We start from the raw sequence: 21018 nt of genomic DNA, 5'->3' as shown, positions 1-21018 counted from the left end.
AATACAATTACCTTTCAGATATCATTATTAAAAGCTATGTTTAAGAGCAGGAATAAGAATCTCTTACTTTGAAAACTATATAGCAATGAAAATTGCAAACATAGGCCAGGGGTCTCAAGAATTACTTTCAGTCTTCCTTCTAATAAAGTCACGAATAAACACAACAGTCCCAATAAACACACAATACAGAAAATACATATTGACATAATGAATGCATTCACATTAATCTAGTTTTTTTTTTCACTCAGATTGATGGAAATGTAATAGAAATAACTGAGAAATTCAAAAATTACTTAGATCTTGTTATACTTTTCCTTTCTTCTTGAGAGTGAGGTGTATTTGTTAATAAATCCAAAGGAACTAATTGCGTTTATTTAAAGCTGCAAGAGTATTCTAGTAGAATTCACTCTAAAAGTGTAAATTAAACACTGAGCAAGGGTATTTTCTTTAAAACCTAGAGGTACTATAAGATCATTTAGACATTTAAAATTTTAATAGCATACAATTACAGTCAATTAAAACGGAACATTTACCTTGCAAACGAGGTTCCATAGGTACAAGCAGGAAAGTCAAAAGAGTTTTCTGCCAAGTTTTCCAGCTCCACGCCTCACTTACTAGGTAAAAAAAAAAAAAAAAAAAAAGAAAAGAAAATTTATTTAGTCATCAGTTGTACAGAGATTTTTGAAATGGTGATGGTCTCAAAGAAAATGCCTTGAGACATTTTCAAATTATATTTAGCTCCTGTCCGAAAAGGAACAGAAAAAAATTTCAGAGCCATAAATGTGTCTGCCAAGGTAAACAGTGTTAGAGGCAATTGAAACTTCCCAATAACACCAAAAAATAGAGTGCATTCATTGGCACTCAAGGGGAGCAGGCTACTGTGCTGCCTAGGGTAGGATAGAGAGATATTTACTGGACATCTGAAGGTGAAACTGACAAAGCACTAAACCCAAATAGAGACAAACGGAAAAAAATCACTTCAGCAGTAGGATTAACTTTTTTTTCTCTGCTGGTGATAGAACTTGTCACCTCCACTGATTTCTCCATCCATGTCTTCAACTCTACAGTAAGAAAGGAGGGTTTTAGAATGTCTTGTCACATTTAATTAAAATCTGAACTTTCCATTTAATTTAACAGGACAGATGGAGAAACACCTGTCTTACACAGTGAAGGCTGAGGAGTTAAGAAAACTTCTCAATCACATGTATGTCAGGACCACAACATGCCTGAAAGAACCACAGATTGATAAAACAGAACTATAATGATACGAAAGACTAACAAAGACTGCACTATTTCAAAATTAATGTGAAAAATGCCATAAGCTCTTTTGATCAACATGTCTCACACAAGCTTTTTAAAAAAACCCAACAAAAATAACAAAATTATTTCTCTTCTTCCATATGCAAATTACTTCTCCAAGACCTTTCCCAATACCTGAAAAAGGTTACCCTGCATGTATACATAAAACATATTGTGATCTATTTGAGATTGCTCTGTAAAATGAAAAACATCATATAAAAAAGAAATAAGAATATTATTTAAAATTATTTATGTTCTTAGGATACAATACAAATATACAGCAGTTACAGAAAAGATTAGATATCACAAGTAAAAGCAAACTTGATGATGAAATATGTTTTATCTAACTCTCATTCAACTAGCTTGTTATGTGGTGTACAAATATATGAGCTAATTCAATGATTTTATATTATAGTTTGTGGTTCAAAATGGGCAAGGTAAATGGACTAATAGCTAAACTGCAGAGTACATCTGTAACATAAGGAATTTATGCAATTTGCAGAAGCAGTCTTGAAAGACAGCAATGAACTGTCAGCACTCCAGGGTCTGGTACTGTCTCCACTAAACACAAATATTTCCCTAGAGAAGAAGCTGGATTGCATATTCACCAAAGCTGTAGTTTTGGCATGATATTTGCATCAATTCTCTAACATCTCTGTAGGACATAATTTCAAGACAAAAGAGAAAATTTATTTAAACTCACAGCAATATTTTTCCAGGTTTTCTCTTCCTAGAGAATTGTAACTATTTAATGATTTTGAAATTTTTTCTCTTTGAATTCTTTTCAGAATTAACACAAAATGTAATGGAATTGGAAGAAGAAAAAAAAACCCAAAAAAATTTATTAATAAAAAAACCCATAAAACAAAACAAACAAACAAAAAAAAACCCCAAAAATAAAAAAGCGCAAAAACTCCACAAATAAACCAATTCATCATGACTCTATTTTTTTTTTTTCATTTATTTTATGCTGATGCCAAAGAGAAATATTTTAAGTATTATAGTTGTTTCCCTCCACTTTTGGTTGGACACACAACAAACCTGAAACAAGGGTGAGCATGAGATTTTGGAGGCTGAAAGAATTAAACTCTGAACCCTGCATTATATTCTAATTCACCTTCAAAGGATATTTAGATATCAGATCTAAACAAGAAGAAACAAATGCTCAGGAAGTTCCACCTGAATATGAGGAAGAACTTCTTTCCTTTGTGTGTGATTGATCACTGGAACAGATCATCCAGAGAGGATGTGGAGCCGCTCTCACTGGAAATATTCAAAAACTGGCTAGATGAAATCCTGCGCCATGTGCTTTTGTGCTGTTGAACAGGGACATTGGACCAGATGACCTGTTGGTCAGATGGCCCTTCCACCTTGAACCATTCCAGGTCCTGTGATTTCTCTCCTCACCAAAATGTAGCAGCAAAATGGAGTATCAACATCAAAAACTCCTCCATTAGAGAAGGTCAAGGGTCAAACTGCTGATAACCCAAATGTTGATAACATCTCCATCTCATTACTTCATTATTTCTAAGCTTAAAACTCAAGTGGTAGGGGAGGACTAGAGGGTTGTTGTTATTAAGACCCTAGTGGGAATTCAAGAAGGTCAATACAAGAGACTATCAGAGAAGATAAATTTTTCTGTAGCAAGAAACAGCTTCTTCAGAGATAAGTGATTGCCTAACAGGTGAGACACAAAGGAATTAATCAGTTTTCCCAGCTGCAGGATAACACTAGCATATCACCTTAAAACAAGTTGCCCCTGGCCCCAAGCTGCTCTTTAGGTTGTACAAAGCTGATGCTGGTGAAACACACAAGCTTACTAGCCAGCTGTGGAAATGGAAGAGGAGAGTCAGTGCCAGTGCGTGTACACGTGGGGGAAAATGGGCAATCACATCGGAAAAAAAAGTATTGTGTGCCCCTCAGATATAACATCTGGGAGCTCAGAGAGCTGCTTTATGAGGGCATCAGCTTAGTTGTCAAGAAAAATCTTAAAGGTAAGTATTATTGTGAATGGAAGAGATAAAAAATAGAAAATACTGATAGAAAAATAAGGAGGGGTTACTGCAATTTTCTACAAAATCTTTAGTGGTACTAAAAGCCAGATGATGTTTTATAATCAAAATAAAAATCAAAAATAAAGTAAAATATGAATTTCATTCATAGACTGCACATGGAAAATGCAGAAAGTTTTGCCCCAAATGCTGCTTAGCCTAGATTTTTGAAGGAAAAATTATCTGCAAGAGTTCCCCTCTGGTAACTCTGGAATACTTTTGTCTATTGCAACAATGTGTGTGCAGCCTTAATTAAGATACTGCTTTACAGAAGAGAAAAACTGTCATTAAAATCACAGTTGAAAATTTACCAATATCAAAATCAGCAGTTATCAAAACTAGAAGTCACTAAACCATGCTACACAGAGACAGCCTGGAAATATTGAAGATTTCATTGGAATTTTTTGAGCTACGTGCCAAATATGTGAAATGTACTAAGACAGTCTTGTTCTAAGATCAGACAATAAACATGAGCAACAGGAAAATAAGTCGTGATCTACATTAACCTACATTGAAAAAATTAAATCTCACAGAGCTAAATGTTGAAACACAACCAAAACATGACTGCTTAAACTGCAGAAAAATAAACACAGAAGATTTACAGAAGGATGATCTACATGAGAAAAAAGAAGATCCTCCAGAGCTGTATCTTGAAAATATAATGAACTAATTTTATATATAAATGAAAGCATGAAAAAAAAATCTTTATGCAATAGAATTTTGTAAGGGGACTGGCCATATTTTTCTTTGGATCAAATCACAGTTCAGGATTTTTTTTAACAGAAAGAGCTGTTACCCAACATACATGGAGGAGAGGAATAGCTTGTTTTTTAATCTGTTGTATTTCAAGATATTACCTAATAAAGTATGTTTCCTTTCAAGCCCTAATGATTTGAAGTTAAAAAATAAATTCACATAAGCTTAAGGTAATAATAGATTTTTGTTGGTTTTTTTTTCCTTTTTTTTGGGTTTTTGGCTTGGTTTGGTTTGGAGGTTTTTTAATTTTGTTTTTTTTAATTCAATGCATGCTTCAGATTTCTTACAGTACATACATACATATTAAGCTTAGAGACAGTTTTCTACACAAACGAAATAACCAGCTAATAAAAAAAGTAAACCATGTGGGACAAAGATATCACACTTTCTCTGAAATCAAAATCTCCAAGACTTGGTATTGAAGAAGTTAATTAGAAATATCTGCTGCACACCAAGACAAGACCTTCACGAATCAGCATTAGGAATGGGGATCAAAACTCTTCAGAACATTGCTGCTTTCAATACAGTTAGTAAGTTGTGCCAGACCACTGTAACGCAGAGGCTCCTGTATATTCTCCTGTCTCCATTCCATGCTCCACAGCTACAAGAAGTTCCAGAGAGACACAAAGGAAGTGCAGCTTTGTGAGGGCAGACATTACACTGAAATATCCACAGCTTCCTATTTGGAGTTAAGTGGCATACTATCCTCTCTGGATATGTAGTTGAACTTCAGCATCCTAAACAAGAAAATACTGGTAATAAAAAAATCAGATCTAAAAGCTGACACAGCTGGAAGTATTGAGTTTAAATTGAAAAAAAAACTAGATCAAATTTCAATGGAAAAATCCTGAGGATGCTTTAAGCACTGGAATAAAGTGTCTTTGGGAGCTGCGGAACCTCCAATATTTCCATCATTGTGAAACATTGGTAAATATCTATCAGAAATCACAAGTACATGGCCAGAAGGCATCACTGGGGGAGGCCAGTGGGTAATAGGCTCTTAAGAACCCATCCAACTAATCTTCAATGACATTTTCAATAATTTCTAATATTTAAACAATACAAACTGGATGTACTTTTTCGTTCATATTTAATCATCTCACCTAACATACACGTCCTTCATCACTTTATTTGAGGTTTCAGAAGTGATCAAAAGTGAACAAAGGCAATATTTTTAGCTTCAAAATCAAGATAAAACTGAAAAAATGTCAAATATTTTCCTTTTAAAATATCCTCAAGATTCATATAATCATAAATTACTACAGTTCCTATTCTAATGATTATGCATGAGATTTTTGAAAAGTAATCAATTTTAGACTTGTGAAGCTAAATTATTATCTCATTTCCTTTCCACAAAGCCCATAAAAATTTATTGATGTTTTTGTTCAAAATATGGATGGATTTAGCAATAAAATAATTAACATCTGTTATTTGCTTAATTTTTCATCATCCTATAACCTTCAGTTACAATGAATGCTTAGTAAGTCTAACATTTAATTACTATTACAGACAAAAGTGATGTAAAGAAGCTTGTGGTCTCTGTAAAATCATTACTTACAAACATTTATTTTCTATGATTTTAGAAATTTGATAATTTTCCAATGAAAGTCACAATGTTTGGTCATATTAAAATGTTGCAAACAAAATTCAAAATTATCAAGAAAGCAAAAAACCTTCACTACAGGATAAACTTCACAGTGTCACTGAAAAAATCATAATCATTTGACTCTCTCCTTTCAGTGCTTATTCTCTTTACCATCAAGAGCATTCCTCTATAAATACCATAACAGCGTTAGTTTGATTCCTCTCCCTACCTCTAGAGATTTCCTCAGGTTTACAGCCACCTGTCAAAATCAACTTAACATGAATCTTGAAAAGCAGAAGGCAGTTTTGTTAATGTCTCGTCAATATATATGTACCATCTTTAGGTTTTTATTTTTATCTGTGCTATTCCAAACATTAAGGTAACTGATATGGATATATGCCTCCTACTCAAATCTCTCCCCAGCCCATCCCACTTCCTTGCATAGTGGATGAAACACTACTTGGTGTGTTACTCATTGACAAAATTACAGCTATTAAGAATTCCCTAAGGACAGACAGATATTCTACATATTTCTTGCAATGCTTTCTCAGCTCCCTTGCAATAACCTGTAACACCACGACTTGTCAGATAGGTTCTCTAACAGCTTTGAGTACCTCATGATGGACCATTGTTCTGTAAACCACTCCTATAATTTTGTTTCATTTTGGAGACATTTAGGAGTAACTAGTTGAAATAGTGGGAATTATTATATCAGTCTCCTAGGAGAAATCATCTCTTTTTACCATGGATAATGGGAAGACACAGAGTCTTATATGAACAAAAGACTTGATAAAACAACATTACATAACAACTCAAAACTGGCAAAGTCAAAGACAAAGTTTAAACATGTCATATTGAACAGGACAAAGACAACATGAATAACTAAAAGGCTCAGTACACACACCAACAATCATCATTTTTAACTGTAGGTTTCAGTCATGCAGAGTTTCACAGACTGTTTTATTTTGTTGCATGATAGGTAGTTCAAAGAAATTGCACTTTGGTAGAAACAAAAAATAAGTTTATGAAATTATATTGTATATACTAAACTGTTGTACAGCCTGTTTTATATTTTTTCCTTTCTAGTTCAGCAAATATGATTTGTCACAAGATAAAATTAAGTAATAGGCCTTTCATTCAAGAGTGTTTCCCTTTTATACCAGAGAGTTGTTGAGATAGGAAGACAGGAGAAATTAAAAGAACAGATATTAGAAAAACTTTAATTTGTGTGAGAATAAGTCCAACAGCACTCTTGTATTTTCTATGTGATTATAATCTGTGTTTTTCATGTACCTCCTATCCCTCTATCTTTCCCGTCTCTATTATTTACAAAAGAAACATTGCTTCCCATTACATACTGCTTATTTCTTGCAGAACATTGAGTATTTAGGGGTTTTTTTCCATTAAAAAACAAGGACAATTTACTACAAGAACTTTGGGAGAAGTTCATTAAGGAAAAAAAGTTTAATTTCAATGCCACTTAAAGTACACCGTTACAATAACCAACATGAGACAGCAAATCCTGGGGTTAAGGCACTGCTTGTTGGCTTTGGTGGGTAAGCATCTTTTATCTTTTGTTTGTTACTCAAAGTTGTCCTGCATAATTTCTACAGCTGACAAGGATAAGAAATATGCTATTTGCTTTAGCCATGGATATACAGAGCAATTTCAGCGCCAGTTACATGGCTTGGCTAAGAGCGGCTAAAATACAGGGGGATTACCAAAGGGCGAGAACCAATGAAGGAATTGTTTTGCTTACAGCTTCTCTGCCTTATTCTGAAACAAAATCAAATTGCCCCTGAGATTGCCTTTCTCTTCCACACCCAGATTTATCTTATTCACAATCATATACACAAACAAGTGACTGAATTAAAAATGTTACATCTATAAATCTTCAGCATGCATACATAAGAGTTACTATGTTTTACAGCTGTAATCTACCTGTAATGTAATTGATACCTTTTTGCAATATAAAAGAGAATATGGAACTGTCACAATAACTAAATCAACTTTATATGAAGCTCTTACACTAAGCCAAGGGTTGTTCGACCTTGTACTTGTAGCTTGATGGGTGATTCAAGAGCAGGCCTGGCTCATTTCAGAGGACTGTGTTTATAAAATATATGACATTCATCTTCAGATTGGGGAGCTGAGCTCCTGCACTTAAGGTTTGCAGCAGTTTTAGCAGAATTGTAATCTGGAAAAGGGTTGCAACACTTTTATGATTTCCTTACCCTTTGGCAACACTATTTTCAGCGTAAGAGCTCTAGCAATAAATATTTTGTAATATAGTAAGAATTGGTGAAAGTATTGAAGCAAATCAAAACACTCTAAACTCCAGATGCTTCATTTCATGAGTTTACCCCAAAGCAAGCAGATTACCATCTGGGCATATAAAAGAGAAAAATAAAATATACACTTAAAGCAGACTGTGTTTGAGAGTACAGTGTGTGTAGCATGATCTAACATACTATAAATTAGAAATGTGTTTCATCTAAATGGTATTTGAGACACTACTGAAATGCTGAGCTGATATTTCAGATGAAGTGCAATGTGATTTAATTTAGCAGATAATTACTTCAATAAAATAAAATTTAAAAGCGACCGACATCATTAATAACAACTGGACTGGTAATTTATTTTTCCAGACAATTTCAAATATACAGAAAACATATTGAGATTACTTAAAGCATATTATTTCAAAGAAAGGACTGTAACTGCCCAAGCAAATTGAACTAATTTCCCCAAGTGGCTTTCACAAACACTCTTCTTATCCTCATACAGGTTTAAAGCTCACAGAATAAATACTTATAAAGGAGATCATAAAACTTTCCCTCATGTTTTCTACATATATGCGCATCAAACTTCTTGACAAATGAAAGGATTTTCATAAGGTTTATATTATACAGTAAAGAGCATGAAGAAGAATTTCTACTTCAATTATTTTTTTCTACAGAAAGCAGCCAATAATAGCAGCCAAATTTATAGCAGCCAATAATCTGAAATGTGGGTAATAATGTAAACTGAAGCCTTATTTTTGTACCATGGACGTGCTTATTTTCTGCAAAACAGGGCATAGTCAGAAGCAAATAATGTCTGAGTGAACTCTTTTTGGGAAACAATATAGATACTTTTGTTCCTGTACTAAAAACTCCCAGCAGTCAGTTTGGATACAGATGCTCTCCACTTTCTTGCCAGAAAAAGAAGACATTGGAATCCTGACAAATGGATGGAAAGGCTTCAGGAGGAGAAACTTAATATGTTTACTGATTGGTTACTGCAGATATACTGACTTTGAGTTAATTCCTCTAGAATCTCTACCACTTACTTGTGTTACCGGTGTTATATTAGATGTCTTTTCCATTTTGGAAATGAAATAATTTCCATTCCATTCAGATTAATCACATCAGATGTCTGTGTTTACAAGAGTTTATTTAGTTCCTGCATATTCCCTGGTATTTATAGTGTGAACATCTCCTGCAGAACACTGACACTGGCTCAGAGCAATTTTGGTCATCTCTGCAGTGCCGTCTGTGACTTCCTTTTGTTTATCTCCATTACTTTAGTATAAATCAGCATGAACATGGACCTAATTTTGCTGGATTCAGCCACTAAAATGAAATGCTGGAGTTTCTATTCCATACTAATCCGAGATCCTCAGCCCCCTCTACTCTTTTTAAATACTTACAGAATTTCTGTTAGGAGTTATCCACTTGAGAACACTCTTGCCCTTCTTTTCAAGTTCTCCATAATTATAGTCTTTGTTATAATTGCTCAAAGTTTCTTTGAACTTACAAATGAAATATATTTAGAAAAGTCTGGAAAAGACCATAAGGTTTCAAGTCTAGAACTTGAAGAACTAGGATCAGTACACCAAATCCACAACTAACTGCCCTGACCTTGTGTTGACATTGCCTGGTATAGAGAAAAGTTTACACTTTACCGACCTTGTGATACAGTGGAAATATCCACTACAAATTTTGAACAGATTGTTGCAGTATGAAGTTTAAGGAGCTGCAACTCCTTACAGCTAAAATGTCCCAAACTTAGGGGAGACAAGCATGACCTGGTGAAATGAGCATGACCTGTTGAAAAACAATAGTAAGCAGTAATAGTCTTCTCCAAATTTGTCAGGACTTAAGTGGAAATGAATTAACTCTATGGTAGCTTACAGTAGAACTGAAAAAAATTATTTTTAAACCACAGACGGCCTCCCTAAATAAATAAACACAGTACCAAGAAGTCTATAAGGAAATTTGATGACTTTTTTGAAGAGCAACATGGAACTTTTACCAAAAAAACCCTATGTTTATTTTTAGGTCATCAAGATAAGCTTCCAGTGCTAAATTAATATTAAATCCTGTTTCTTTAAAACTGCTCTATACTCTTATTGCTATATTGATCTTGTTTCCCTTCCATTTCAGAGGCATAACAATTAGCTGTCCTCATTTAGGTACTAAATGCTATTTGCCTCCTACAATGAAATATATTTATCTAAAGGCAAGTGTAATCCAAAGAGTAATCTGTTCACTTCTGGATCAGATCAGTCTGGATTTGCATCTCTTATGAGCCATTATCCCCATGCAGCAAAATAAAAATTAACCTCTAGGTAAGTCAAAAGAAAAGTTAATTTTAACTCAGTGAATTAAAGCCTTTTGATTCCAATTAAAATGAATAAATATTCAATTTAAATTTTACCACGGAAAGCTCAGAATAATAATGAATTTACATATTTTAATTTTTTCAAGAAAGGATTATTCTGATTTGACAAAAAATACTCCCTACCTAAAAATTCTCAACCATGTAATTTGAGAAAGGTTTATCTTCACAACAGAAACTTACACTTTACATTACATAACTTCAAGGCCTGGAATTTTAAAATAATATTTTAGCTATGGTTATATTTATTAGAAAAATATGTGAAAATCAGTACTAAAATTTTCAAATTAAAAAGAAGATAAAAAAATTAAGTTTAATAAAATAAAGAACTATTCCTCCTTAAGCAATATGATTCATACATTAAAAAAATTTTTTCCACTATTTGCTAAACTTTCTCCAAATCATCTGAATACATTCTTCCATTTACATGGATCTTTAGTACATTTTTTTTTTCTGGAATGAAGTCAGCAGTCTAAAATAAGAGTTCCCAACACTGGGTACAGAATAAGGCATCTTAATATAAAATATAGTAGATGATATCCCCAGTTAATGTTGTCTTTTAACTTAGCCATTTGATTTCCCTGTAAAAGTAGATGGACCAGATTATCTTAAAGAAAATTCCTGCCTCAGAAAAATAACAGCTGGAAGCAGCAATGGGTACATAAACCAGCTTTTCCTTTTAAGAGCATCTGGATATTGTGGGTGTCTAAGAACTGACTGAGAAGGAGAGAAAGAAACACTGTATAAGGAAGAGTTTAATGGCTGCATTCAGGACACAGAAAGTTAGTGATTTCCTCAAAAAATGTTAAGCGTATTGGTTTAATTGTTGCAACAAGGAATGTAGTTGTATCCCCAGAAGAGATAACCTATGACAGCTATTTGAAGAAATTTTGCAAAGCTGCTTTCTGCACCCTTTGTTTGAGAGTCAATAGGGTTTTTGGATACTTGGAACATTTGGGGAATAGGCTAGTAGTCTCTACATCTTTCATATCTGGCAATTTAAGGATAACATTTACTGTCCATGATCAACTTGAATCACAACAAAAATTTTAAGTAAAGAAATGCTAACTGGCATTCCTTAATGCAAACGTTTTAGGAGGCTTAGTACATTTCTATAAAAACTATTCTATTGCTTTTGTTGGCTTAATCTTCTATTAAAAATGAGTTCAAAGGATTTTTAATAGCACATTTATGTTTTTGAGACTGAAAACCAGTAAATAACTAATTTATTAAGAATTATTTACTAATATTAATTACATACAAGTTTCTTGTCAGGTTGGAGTGAAGATGAAGGATGGTACAGCCATGTGCTGTATATAGTAGTCTTTATGCCTGAACAGTGTGAAACCCAGAAAGCATATCACCATCACAAAGAAGAAGCTAAGCCATCTGCTCAGCATTTCTATAAGCAAAAATAACTGGTTTTAAGCTGCTGCTGTATTTTCTATCACTATGTCAGAAAAGCTAATACTTCCAGTATGTTTCAGACATCTGTGTTTAAAACAAAATAGCAATTAATTTCACAAAATAATATTCTGCATTATTTTCCTGTGATTAATAAACACAGTTACATCAACATGTAATGATTTATGCAAAACACGGACATCCTTTTTTTGTTATATTCTTTTACTTGTTAGCAAGGCTAAAAATTCTGATTGACTTTCCTACAATTTATAGAAGGACCAGAACGGAACTGAAACTCTGGTTTAGATTGACAATAGACAGTCAGGACTATCTTTCTCTCCCAATGAAACCTAACAAACAGTGCTGCTGCTGATTCATACAAACTATGATAAGAAGGAGAACATTTAGGTAAGAAACTACTAACTTTTCAGAATAAAAATTTTCAGAGTCACAATGTAACTAGACACTTCAGCAGCTTATTAACAGTTTTTTAATGACTCAGAAATTTAGGCAACGAAAAATGCCACCCCATTTTTGAGCATATTCATTCAATATAAAAATGTTTAAAATATGATAGAAAATAATCTTAATGAATTTTTCCAAACCTTAATTATAGAGTCCCATTATTTTCCATAATTAATTTACAGTTGAATAGTGTCTCTAAGAGCACGTGCAAATCAGAACTATGATGCCGAGCAGAATTCCAATCATGCTTGAAGGCCCCTGATATGCCAAAATAAAGAAATCTTTCTGAAAACATTTTAATGAGTAGCAAAAAAAAGAAAGTTTTTAAAACTTCAAATTCTGTGTGCTTGCAAAAGGACTCAGACACTCAATTTCTTTCTACAGTTTTAAGAATAATCTTCTTTGGCTTCATAATAAGCAACAGAATACTGTCTGAGATCATTCTCTACAAAACATGTAGGTATATATAAAACAATTTCTATGTACTTAGGATATTTTGTATCAGAACTGTGGCATCTATTGCAGGGAAAAGATAAATATATTCAAAAGATACCTAAGTTGACTTATAAAGAAGCTTTTTTGTTGTTTAAAAAATACATGAAATCTGTAAGATATTCATTTCTGAATAAAGAAAATTGAGAGTTGCTGACTGAATTTTTATTCATAGTTCCTTTCCAGGGGAGTACGCACACCATAATACACACCTTCTCTCCCTTGCCTCCAGTCTCCTTCCCAGCTTTTTACATCTGCCGTTAAGGAGGGAGGACTCAAACAAGTACAGTTACTCTGTTAACATTGTACAGAACAAAGAAAGAAAAATGAAGGCAGTCCTGATGCATGTCTGCGTCTTGATATTCTTGAATAGGATATTCATTATTCCTATAAATCCCCTTTAAGTACTGAAAGGCTGCAATTATGTTTTCCTGGAGCTTCCTCTGCTCCATGGTCAATCACCCAATTTTTTCAAACTTTTCTCATAGAAGAATTGCTTCAGCCCTCTGATCATTACTTCCATGGCCCTTCACTGGATCTGCTCTAACAGGTCCGTGACCTCCCGTTGCTGGGAGCCCAGAGCTGGATGCAGGTTCCAGGTGGGCTCTCCCCAGAGCAGAGCAGAGGGGCAGAATCCCCTCCCTCCCCTGTTTTGGATGCAGCCCTGGACAGATTTGGCTTTCTGGGACTGGAATACTAATAGCTGGGTCGTGTCCAGCCTCTCACCCACCAGCACCTCAGGTTGCTCTCGGCAGCGCCACTCCCAGTCCCCTCATCCCCCAGCCCCTACTGATACTGTTGTTTACCCTGACCCAGGTGCAGGACTTTGCCCTTGCCCTTTTTGAACTTCAAGAGAATTGCACAGGCCCCCTCTCAGACCTGTAAGGGCCCTATGGATAGCAACCCTTCCCTTCAGTGTGTTGATCATGCCTCACACCTTGGTTCCTTCTGCAAACATTTGGGGGGAACATTCAAACCCACTACATCCTTGAAGATGATGCTGATGGTAAAGATCCTTCTGTAGACCCTATGACAATATGGTCTTGCAGAATAAAAAACTTGGCTAACTCATCTAACATGGTAATGACAACTACTAGTAGTCATAGCAAAAGTTATTTCTACTATTATTCAGTTGTGGGGTTTTCTTTTAAATCAAGACCAATTGTTTTCATTCTATGTGTAATCACTTTCTGCAGATTTCTGCTGGCTCACAGGAATGATTGTCAAAAAAAATGGCTGCCCTTTTCAGCAAATACAGCAGAAGGGATGTTCTCAATTCATAATTCACCCAGGGAGCATGATTCAAGGAGCTGCTCTATGCATTCAACCAAGTAACAGAAATATATCCTAACTCCTGTGGAGCCATAAAATTGTGTTTGAGTACAGGACACCTGGAGGAATACTTATAACAGAGAGTGTGGGAGCAATTTATTGCCTGAAATAAGCCACTCCATTCATGAAAAAATTGATGACAAACAGCACACTATTAAAACTGGAAATAATTCTAGGTATTTTTCACCTGTTAACAAATTATTTACATTATATATATATATATTACAGACATATTCATTTCAGCAGCCTTATAACAGTGAATCTTTATCCTCTTCTCATGAGCAGGAAGACATTCTCTGATTTCATATTATCGCTATTAAAATTTCAGGGTAAAAATGGCTTTTCAACAGGTCTTGTTTGTAACTGTGAGGGTGTGCTTGAATTATGTGAAAATTTCTGCAAGTCAGTAAGACAATGTGGAGGCTGAGCTCAAACACACAAACTCACAAAAGCATGGTCTTTGCCAATATCAGTTTGTGTGATTATTTTAGCTGGAAGTTGATTCCAGGATTATAATTTTTGCTGTCAGAGATTTAATTCTAAGAGATCTTCCTGACTTAGCTGAAGACATCGCAACTAAAATCTAAAATGGTAGCTGGAAATCTTTCCTTCTCTTCCTTTATTGCAACTGTAATGGTCAAAGTGGAATTGTAAAAAAATGAGATTGCCTTTAAAACAAATCAAATTTTCACTATAAGCACTTGTTAATGCCAAAACCCACCAAGGTTACACAGGTCATAATACAGTCATTTTGACATGCTAGTAAGAATGGCTACCTAACTGAAGTCTGAAATGTTCAACATGTTCTGAAACTGCTAACCTAAAACTGCTAATTTTGTAGGGACAGTTAGGTGACTAGAATGATTTCTACTTTGAGTAGTCTTTGAGTAAGGCAAGACATTTAGCTAAAAATTGTCTGACACACCAAGGTATTGAAAAATTTTAATCATAATACTTGGCACTGGATTTCTGTAAATGTAGTTGCAAAATTAAAATTTTTGTCCCTAGCTTGACTGTATATTGAGGATTAACTCATTATGCCTGTTTATGAGATTTTCTGTGTATGAAAGGAAAAACTGTGCATGAATATATATGGAAGAAATGAGAATATCATGGCAATGATCATAATTTAAACAACAAAACCCTTACAATTATTCATATAAGCTTAAATTTATACATATCAATTTTTAATAAGAGCTTACACATATAAATATTCTATTTTATGAGGAAAAAAGTAAAGAAATAAAAACTTTAAACTATGAAAACAAACTTCCAGGCAGATTAAAAATGCAAATACCTACAGAATGTATTAGAAATTCATACAGCAATGATGAGTTTCAAGATTATAATCAGAAAAATATGACAAAATCAAATTGTTTTCAGGAAATGATTGTCATGCTTTGTCAGCTATAAACAACTAGTCATAGTCAATCTTCCTCTACTTAGTGTACATATGCTCTGAAATCTAAATAATGCGGGTGTACACAGAGTGACATCATGACTTCGGAAGCTATAGGCAAGACTTAAGGTGGGGAACAATATCTCCAGGTAGGAGGGAAGTAATAATATAAAACCCATATCTCTCCTTGGTATTAACAATGTGGAAAGTATGATTTCTGAGGTAAGATTAAATCACACTGAGAAGTCTTTTAAACAGAGTAATGGAGGAGGGACATGACAACCCAGAGACTAATAATGAAAAGATTATTAGAATCAAATGAAAAGAGTGCTTGGAAATGGGAGCAGAAGAGACTACAGGACCAGTTTCAGGATGTCAGGCTCCCACATCAGGGTAGACACACAACTGCACATGGATGGAAACAAAACCACAGCGACTGGGATATGGAAGGAAAAGTCACATGACTGAAATAGGCAGTGCATGAGTAAAAACTTATAGTAAAGGTAGATGGGGAAGAGAACGAGATGAGGAGGCTCTCATTGTGACAGCACCCACAAATAGGGCTCTCATACAGGGGCAGATGAGCATGCCTTAAACCAGGAATGACTTTTGTCTGTGTATTCATTAATGAGGGTTTTCTCTATACTTAAGGATAGGATTCAAGAACAAGAATAATGACCAGAGGAGGATGAGCCCACAATTACTGTGAGCTCTAAATAAACTCTCGGGTTTTACTCAGTTGGGCTAAGGAAGCTGGCTAATATTCTTCCAAGGCCATTCGTCAAGAAAAGTCTTGGAGATTTCTGGGAGCCTTGGGAGATCTCTGTCCATAGGGAGAAAGTAAACTACAAACTTTACTTTGATCCCTGGTACAATCAAGGAGTTGGTCCTTTATAAGGACATTCTGGAATATGAAAGAGAAAAAGGTGATGGGGAATTGTTGTGGTGTTTTGACCAAAAGTTATTCGTATGCAAACCAGCTGGATACCTTCTGTTATAAAATGACTGAATTTACAGACACGGAGAAGGTAGGAGCTATCATTTAGGTTGACTCCAGCAAGGCTTCCAACATCTTACCACAATGTCCCTGTAGCCAAGCAGGATGTGGGGTGTGTGCCCCATCAGTGGGGTAAACATGGATTGAGTGGTTGTGCCCAGATAGGGTGGCCACTGGGTCACACCTCCCTTGATTGGTGCCCTGTGTGATCCCACAGGGGCCACCCTGGGCTGGTTCTGCGTTACATCTCTGTCAGTGACCTGGAAAGGCAACCAAGTGCATCCTGTCAGGTTTGCTGGGAGCAACAAACTGGGGCAGCAGACAGGCCCATATGCAGGAGGACAGGCCTTCTGTACAGGTGGAGAGATGAAGAGGTCAGTGGGACCTTCAGGTGACCACAGCAGGTACAAAGGGCAGCCCTGCCCTAGGCAGGGAGAGCATTTCCAGCTGCCACAGAATAAAACCCTGAGCAATTTGCTCTGATCCACAGCTGAGTTTGCTAAGGACAGAATATTGGAGTAGAATCCTCCTGAAGTCTCCATCATCCTGAATTGTCCTGCAATCAATGAAGTATCCATTCCTCAGCAGATTAGTAACTTTTTTGGCAAAAATAACTGAGTGGCATTGTTTGGGGTTTTCTTGGCAGAAATCGAATTCCAGGCAAAACCCCAAAAACTTGCAACACAGTATGCACCTGACTCAAAGTGAAAACAATGTGTTTAGTACTACAGAAATAAAACTACAAAAGTATTGGGAGTCTCAAAAAACTAAGTTAATGTACTGACACGTGGGGAACTGTTCTTGGTTTCGAATGCCTAAACTGCAAAGCTCAGAGTGTTCTGCCTTGAGACTCCAGACTGTACCTGTGTGCTGCTCTAACTACTGGCTATCAAAGCCAGCAGTTACCACAATGCTAAGTATGGTCCGCTCACTCCAGTGAAAATGCAACAAGAAAAACCAAGAGAAAGTATGCTAGGTGGACATGACTTTATTCTACTTTCAAGCTCTGCCCCACAGATTGTCCAGGTCCTCCTAGGAGAGGTAGATGTGGCTGTTGTTTAAAATTCACCAGTTGAGTTAATAAGAGAGAAGATAAAATTTATTCAGATTCAAAGGGCAGTACAATTCTGTGTCTCATAATTAACCATTTCAAACCTTCTAATAATCTAACTGAAATCAGAAGATATTTCTAATGTCTTCTAGGAACAAGATCTGAAGGAAAAGAGAAGTAATTAAAGAAAAAACTCTATTCACAAAGTTAATAGGCTGCATCCACACACTTTTTACATCATGATGACATTTTCTCCAAAAAAAATCCTGCACATTGTTTATCTCACTTATTATTCCTTTTTTTTTTTTTTTCTGGTTTAAACTTACATGTTTTATAGTAAGCCAACTCACAGTTAATTTGCTGTTCACAAAAACACTGTCTATTTCACTTCTAGACCATTAAATCTTGGACAGACAGATGACTTTGGAAACCACACAAAACAAGGACCCAATCTTTGAAGTGCAGCAAGCTTGCAAAATATTTGCTAGTCATAAACACATCATTGTACCTACAAGTGAGTGAAAAGGCTATGTTTTATGGAATCACAGGAAGAATTTTACAGAAGACCAGTCTGAGATCCTGTTTCTTTAAGAAATGACATGTGGAAAAGAAGATGAGAAGATGATAATGAACTTGCATGAGCCTGCCAATTAAGGCATCAGTAAACTGAGGCATGATGACAACTAGAGGAAGGCAACTTGTCATTCTGTGTCGCAGAAGTATAAACAATGAGTACACAAGGAAAAGAAAGACATATCTCTCATATACAGAAGCAAAGAACAGCTAGACCAAAGAACGTATATATAGAAAATAATATATCTGAAGAAAATTTGCAATGGCAACATAAGTTTTAAAAAAACCTGGATTAGTGCATTAAAGCAGAAACAACCAGTAATAGTTTTTGGCAAAAACTACTCATTGCTAAAAAAAAAAAAAAAGAGAAAGAAGTAAGGTTAAATGCAAGCTCAGGAATACTGAGCACTTGAAGGTCTTTAAGGAAAAATATTATATACAGGAGCAGAGGAAGCCCATTACAACGAATGGGCTGAACTGGAACACCCTAAACTGGATCCCAAATTCAAATGCAAACCTCAAGGATAACCTTTCATAAATATTTTCACTCTGGATTAAGGGTGATAGTCAGTTACAACCAGAAGTCAGGCATTTTGATTTTTCCAGCATTCTCTAATTAAATACTAATAAATTTCTTCTTATCCCAGCTGTCTCTATGGCATTGACATGTCCTGAATGCAATGAACAAGACTTATACATTCTTTTATGTGTTATGGAAATGTATGAACTTATTGAGTGACTAAGCTTCTGTAAACAAATGTGTTGAACATGCTTAACTAGATACTAAAAGCAGTAAAGCAGCTTTGCCACTTGTTTGTCCACAAAGTAGTAACTTTCCACTGTTTTCCGAAGACCTCTACACAAGGTCTTTGGTAGAAAGGCAAAAGATTGAAGTTTGCAATATGCCTCATAGGATATCTAAACAAGGGTGAAAGAGTGGTAGAAATGCAGCCAATTTTCATACTTATAGTGGTTCAGTCCATGTAGGGTCAGGCAAAACCAAGCTGCTCAAACACAAATTACTGCTACTTTAAAAAAAGTATAAACATTTTTAATATAAAATGTGTATGATTGCATAACACTCCTGACACTTCCTGGTTTTGCAGTTGCAGTTGTATTTACAATAGCAAACAAACAAAAAAATCTAATGGCTCCCCTACTCTCAAGAAAAAAAACACTAAAGGAGTAAGAAAAAGGATATCATCTCATATAAACTGAATCAAAAATTTAATTCTATTCTTGGCCCAGTATCTGATTCTGTAGATAAAAAAACTTCAAACATATTTCTTCTTGGTTTCCATTCTAAGCTTCTAAAATGAGGTACTAATGCTATATTTTTCAAAATTGTAGAGACATGAAGATTGATCAATATCCGCAAATTACATGAAATCCCCAAACAAGACCAAGAAACAGGTCAAATTGAGTCTAATTCTTGATGATACTCAGGTTACACTCTCTTTTTCCACAGTAGGAGGGTAATGGATATAAGGTGAATGTTCTGTTTTTAGAAAAAAAAATAGTACCTGTTACTGCATTTTGTCCTTTATTCACAACAGACCCAAATAAAGATGAAAGTTACAAATCAAAATGGTTATGGGGTCAAGGATAACCTGATTTTGAAGTATAAATTTAGGGAACAGACACACAGACGTTCACAAAAAAACCCAAAAAGATTCTGTGGATTCTTTTTTGCTTTTAGTAACATGTAGCACAATTCAGGTCTTTTACGTAACCATGGTGCATAAATTTCTGTATTTCCTTTTTGACATCCCTCATCTGCAAGGCTGTTGCATATAATGAGCTCTCATCAGTGCTTGTGGAGCTTTTAGGATTTCTATCGTAAAACAAGTGACCTATATTATGGCACCAGTGTCAAAGAAGATTCATGAATATGTACAGATATAACTAAAACCTAAGTAATCCATTAATTCATCCACAACAACTATTGCACTGATATAGTACATGGAGGATCCAAATTCCAAATCCAGAAAAGTCTCCTAATGGTCAAAAATAATGTGACCTTTAAAAAGGTCACATTTGCCCTTTTTTTTTATAAAAAAGGGTTAACTTTGAACAAGAACAATAACTTCGAGAACAGAGGCGCAGACCTCATAAAAAATTAAGATAAAAAATATGGTCTTTACCATAATTATTATTACATAAGCACATTTATGAATTAGTGGCCAAAAGAAAATATAGGTGCCATGATATCAGAGCACTCTTACTATTTGCAGTTGCTATTATAGTTTATCTTAACTATATGTAAATCTTTATAAAGCTGTGTAAACACAAACACATTAATACATACATGACAAACATTTATGCAGTATTTTTGCATATATACATATATATGTATGTACATACATACCTACATGAATGCATATATGGCAATACACAGATGTGATCCAATAAAGAGATCTTTGTAGACAAGCATTTCCTAGATGCGAAAAATCAGATTATATTTTTTTACCAGGAGAGAATTTTGCTGACTGGAAAAGGCTGATCCAATTAGAACAGCCAGGACAGTGTTACTCCTGGGGCAAAGGGCACTTTGAAAGATTTTGTGTGTTTGTATCACTGGAAAATAAATTATTTTTTATAGCAACTGATACTTTTGCACAAGGTACCTCATTGAAAAAAGAAAACTTGGTATTTAAGGAATTGCTTAACCTAAAACTCTAAGTCCATTAAAGGGCCAGATGCCACTTGATGATGGATTAATGGCTGAGGAAGGTGTTAAATCCAGGTGAAAAAATTACACTTTTGAAGTGTCAATTTGTTCTTATGAGATTCTCACTGCATACAATCCAGAAAACTCAGTCATATGGACTACTATGACCATCTCAATAATTTCTTTGTATTCTAATCCAATTCTTACCTATCAAAAGGTAGGTAGATACACCAAGACATTCCTATCACATACCCAAGAAGTGTTGACTGAGGTGGGATATGTTT

The 21018-nt window shown here is 34.9% G+C and overlaps 1 protein-coding gene across 7 annotated transcripts in view; it reads right to left on the bottom strand.

Moving 5' to 3' along the window:
* LINGO2 (leucine rich repeat and Ig domain containing 2) overlaps positions 1–21018 on the bottom strand; it is a 483020-nt gene that overhangs the window by 317545 nt on the left and 144457 nt on the right. For 4 of the 7 annotated variants that reach the window (XM_064735329.1, XM_064735331.1, XM_064735334.1 and 1 more), the window contains one exon: positions 534–614. The gene's annotated coding sequence lies outside the window, so the exon portion shown is untranslated. Of the gene's footprint in view, positions 1–533; positions 615–21018 lie in introns of those variants that run through there. The other 3 variants (XM_064735330.1, XM_064735333.1, XM_064735335.1) reach the window with 2 other exon arrangements.

The sequence above is a fragment of the Zonotrichia leucophrys genome, chromosome Z (genome assembly GCF_028769735.1).
Source record: "Zonotrichia leucophrys gambelii isolate GWCS_2022_RI chromosome Z, RI_Zleu_2.0, whole genome shotgun sequence".
Lineage (NCBI taxonomy): Eukaryota > Metazoa > Chordata > Aves > Passeriformes > Passerellidae > Zonotrichia > Zonotrichia leucophrys.
This window is presented reverse-complemented; position numbering and strand designations above follow the sequence as displayed.